Source organism: Montipora capricornis, chromosome 9 (genome assembly GCF_036669925.1).
Source record: "Montipora capricornis isolate CH-2021 chromosome 9, ASM3666992v2, whole genome shotgun sequence".
NCBI classification, from domain to species: Eukaryota; Metazoa; Cnidaria; class Anthozoa; order Scleractinia; family Acroporidae; genus Montipora; species Montipora capricornis.
Window position 1 is genome coordinate 50063610 of NC_090891.1, and position 5000 is coordinate 50068609.

Here is a 5000-nt window from a genome sequence, read left to right on the forward strand (position 1 = left end):
ATGGGCATATCGGCTCATATCCTTGAAACCGGATGGGCTTAACGAGAGTGACTTCTTTTTTAGCCAGAACAGAGGGGAACATAGCTGAAAGTAAAATTCTGTTTCTAATACAGAATTACCCATCATATACTGTACTGGATAAGTTGACTGCTATTTTCCCTTATTTTTACACTTCTGTCCCTTTTATTTTTAGCGTAACTCATGTACTCTCTGTTCGCATGCTATCCTTTGGCACGCGCGTATGTTGTCCTTTGGCACGTGCGGATGTTACTTATGTTTGAATTGTTACAGTTATTTACGGTTGAAGTCGTAGCGCAGACATTCGTATATATAAATATAGATATATATTACGGTTATTGTAATGTATTCTATTTGTATGGGGTCTATGACTCTTTTGTAGACTATCCTTATGACGATGTTGTTTATTGTCATTAAACTGTAATAAATAAATAAATAAACATGGTGGTTGCTCCGGGATCGGCTATTCATTGAGTTACGAGTTGAGTTGAGTTTGAGTTGAGTTTGAGTTAAGTTTGAGTTAAGATTGAGTTACAGTTTTAGGTGTTTTTCGGAATTAAAACAGGGGCACTCAACGAGAATATAGTTCAAAAGCACTTAAACGTAGCATTGTTAATCGGATTTTAGTATTTAAACGGTAGATATAGGCATATTTTTATCCCCTAAAAATTTTTCATCTGTTCGGATTCCCTAGCTGAAAGTCTGTGATTCGAAAATTATAAGGATCAAAACTTACCTTTTCGAAAATTTCAGTCAGAAAAAAAGGCCCCTGAAATTCTAGGTGAGCTGTTAAGGGTAAAAATATGTTAAAAATGGGCAATCCTACCATGTTTTAGATGTTCGAAAATCCTAGGACAGGCAGGCAAGCAAGGACTTTTAAAACAAATCTACCGAAAATTCTAGATCTCAAATCGTTTTCCGAATAGATATTTTCCGAAAATTGACGTTGGGTGCTCGTGATTAAAAGTAGTGAATATTCAGTACAAGTCACTTCGAAAAGTGTTTTCTCCGCGTTGAAAGATATATTTGCATAAAATTTTGCAAAATGGCATGGCTTTCCAATGATCAAAACAATCTTATAATTATTACACCTTTCACGGCATCATTCTCGTTGCTGCTGTTAAGTCTATCGACGTCAAAAACGATGTCTTCTTAGAGGGATACATGAGCTTTATTGTTAAGCCAGTTTAAGCCGGCCCGGCGGCTATCATGAACTTTATTTGTCGTCCGGCATCACAAGAACGCCGTAAACGAAAGAGGAAAACATATGACGAAATGAGCCCGCATTACGCTTCTTGCTCATAACCGCTGAAATTATAAAATTCAGCACCGAAGTTTTGTGATGTTGGCAGTTAAACGAGCCGAGCATTTAAGTAAAAGTGAACATGTTTGACCTAGTCACACATGTCGTAAAACCATATATTTCACTGCAAATTTTCATTGAAAGAGACAAGATGTTGAAACTAATGCTTGATTGTTTTGTCTGGCCTGGATGGTATTACATTTTTATTTAAAGTGCTATTAAGGGGTAACTTAAACTGTAAGTTATGAAATTAAATGCTTGGTAATCTCTACTTCGGTCCGCTATGACGTCTAGTTGCCTAGCTACAATCCCAGCCAAAAAGATGGTGACACCAATTGATTTGGTAACCCTAGACGTAAACTTGGCTTTTAGGCCTAGGCTTCGACAAATCGAGGTATTGGGTTACTTTCGAAAAAGTAAAACAATGACCTGCAAGTATGAGTGACCCGTCAAACTGAAAGTGACCTTTGTTTTAGACCCCACCCAATCTCAGTCATACATTTCGGGGACACTTGATGCCACACACAAGTTCACCCCTTCCCCCCTTTTCGAAGTTGTAGGGATAAAGCCAGGATTGTGTCACGGTGCCCGGTTATGGGTGAGTGTCATGCGCATTTACTTTGCGACTAGAAAGGTCACGGGTGCGATTCGCATTGTTTTTCAGAATCTATACTGGCCCCTTTCTAAAATATGACTTGTTACTAATCAGTGAAAACACTATGAAATGAGACTTGGGATCTTTGCGTACTCCGGGTTCTGGTCCTCACGCAATGGAATGTTGACAGTTAACTGCGGAGTCGTCAGCAAGCGTTCGAAGAGGTGATCTTTAATTGTTGATTACAAATTGTCTGCCTGGATGCCTACTCAACCGGTAGAAAAAAGGTCTACAAACAAGGTCTGAAATTAAAAGTAAATCTATGATCTGAATCACGATAGACATTTCGTTCTGGCTACACTTTTACCATGCTAAAACTTGCACCGCTTTAAATCATGTTGCATAAACCAGGTTACCGTTATTTCTCATCATTTAGTTATTTACTTGTGAATTAATTTTGGTTTTTCGTGCACGGCCTCTTTTCTTTTTGCAAGTACATAAGGGAGAACTGACAAAGGGTCAGTAAGGGGAAAGACAGGTTCCAGGTGCCGGAGTACTGGTTTTACATAAACCCTCATGCGGATCACTGATCATTAAAACCGACGCTGCTGGACGACAAACGGTACGTTTTATCGTTTAGCCGCGGGGGCTATAAGCTGGCTTAACAGTAAATCCCATCCTTAGCCTTACAAGAAGACATCTTTTCTGCATCGATAGACTTGATTGCTAGAAGGAACAACCGCGCGCCCGTGGCTCAGTTTGTTATGCAGGAGATCGTGAGTTCAACTCCGGCCAGACCCGCAACACTCATGGTCTTAAAATAATTGAAGAGAAAGTGCTGCCTTTGTAATAACATCCGCAAATGGTTAGACTTTCAAGTCTTCGCGAATAAGGACTATAAATCGCAGGTCCCGTCTCACAACCTTCAATGTTCATAACTCTGTGGGATATTAAAGATCGCACACACTAGTCGAAAAGAGTACGGTGTTGTGGTCTGGTCTTTTCATCAGCCTTGTAGTCGGTTTGGCGTAATCTTCTGAAGGGATTACTGATCGATGACGCCACATAACAGCAAAAGAGGCCGTAGTCAAATCGAAGGAGTCCAAGTGCAAAAACTGGTAAACTGGTAAACAAGAATACTACCGTAACTCAATATTAACTCAATTTTAACTCAATCTTAACTCAAACTCAACTCAAACTCAACTCAACTCAACTCGTAACTCCATCAATAGTCTATCTCGGTTGCTCCGACCTCTTTTTGACTTTCCCCTTATAAAAGAGTAAATTTTCACGGCAAATTACTTGTCTACGACCATACCACAGGGAAAACACTGGTTCTCGTTCCATCACCAAAGTTAAGCCCTGTCGGCTGGGGTTAATACTTGAATGGAAGACCGCCTGGGAATACCCCGTGTCGTAGGCTTTCCTTTTTCGTTGGATCCACTTGATCATCTCAAAGAATCTCAGTTACCCCACCAAAGAAAATTCCAATTTAGGTTTTTTTAAATACAACATGTCAAGCGAATGTCAAAAATGAAAAATGCAGCAAAAACAAAATTGTTTACACGGGAAAGTGGGACTTGTATTCCCAAGGGAGCATGTGTGCACGAGATCTTATCAAACCAATGTTTATGACATCAAAGCTATCTTTTCATCTGAGCAAAGAACAGGACACAACAAGTGAGAAATGGATGCACTGTTATGCATTGGTTGAAAGAGAAACTAGTGGGGAACACATGTATACAACAACGGCTTCAAAATTGTAAAATTGATTTAGTGGAGTTGACATTTTCACTGTTCTCTGCTCAACATGAACAGTATTCAGGCCCCAGTTGTTCAAAGGGTGAACAACATTATTCAGTGGATAAGTCTCTATCCTTCCTGAGTATAAAATTTACTTTCAGGATAACAATTCAATGAATTCATAACACAGAGAAACAACAACACGCGTGTTGGCCACAGAAATGTACGCCAACTGCCCTGGCGGGTTCTCGTGTTACTCAATGCAAAACAGGATTGCCAGAAGGCAACATAGTACAAGGAAGGCACAAGAAATCTATCACGCTTGCAGATAGGCAATCAAACAGTGCAAGCATACCTCTACTTACGTATTGCAAAGGATGCAAGACGATAAGAGCTCAATCCGCCCGCCACTACTTTCTTGTTCCACTCGTTGATCGATCAACGATTCTCTGCAGCAACGAAGAATGCAAGAAATAAAGTGAGGTTCCGCTATGCACTGCACCCACCAAATAACTCAAACATTCCGCAAGATTTCAATTTACGGCAAACTCACCTTGGCCTTGGTTAATCCGTCCTGTCCCGTCAGTAAACGGCAGCACTGCATCCTCCATGCTTGCCTGACTGACTGAAATCACACCAACATGCCATTCCTTTCCTGAAGGGGGAGCAGGGGCTAGCGCAAATGCAGGTCCCCACTACCAGAAATTATAGGCTTAACTTACCCACATTTGGGGTAATCACAAGGGTCAACCCAATCGAAGTGCAATGAAAGAGCCTTACCTTGAGAGGACTGCCTCCCTGATCTCAGTGCCTCCCGTGAACAGGCTGCCCCCCAGTAGGTTAAGTGCAGTGGCTCGTGGACATAACATCAAATCCCACACTGTATGAGGGTGTGGGTATGCCCAAAAGGAGGGTGCAACCATCACGCCAAAATCGCTGTAGTGTGCTCGCACTGGTCAAGGTCCATAGGGAGAACAGCAAGACATGCGGAGTAGAAAGTGCACTCTCCGAAGAGAAACGGCGTAAGGCAAGCTTCCGCTTAGGCTTACGCCGCCAGGGGAAGTCAGAAGGCTTATCCCCAGGACTGGAGTCAGACTCCACGGGGACAGTGATGACTTTAAAGTCCTCGCTCTCTGCAAAAGAAGGGCAGTCCTCCTCCACAGCATCATCGTCAGAAGCCACCTCATTCATACCCGGCTTCTCCTGGCTCCTGTGAAGGGAAGGACAGACCTCCTCCATTGCGTCGTTGACTACAGCATCCAGACTTTGGACTGGATCCTCCACGGCCCCGCTGCCAGGGGGACTAGCATTTGAGGCCGGAACCCCAGCTTGCTCCTCTTG

At 42.3% G+C, this 5000-nt stretch overlaps 1 non-coding gene and 1 pseudogene across 1 annotated transcript; one reads left to right on the plus strand and one right to left on the minus strand.

Annotated features, from left to right (window-relative positions):
* The first annotated feature begins 3220 nt into the window (after positions 1–3220).
* Positions 3221–3339, plus strand: LOC138017925 (5S ribosomal RNA; annotated as a pseudogene).
* A 987-nt stretch (positions 3340–4326) lies between these two features.
* LOC138017941 (U1 spliceosomal RNA) lies at positions 4327–4486 on the minus strand. Its single transcript, XR_011125974.1, has one exon. It is a non-coding gene; the product is annotated as a U1 spliceosomal RNA (small nuclear RNA).
* Between the last annotated feature and the right edge of the window lie 514 nt (positions 4487–5000).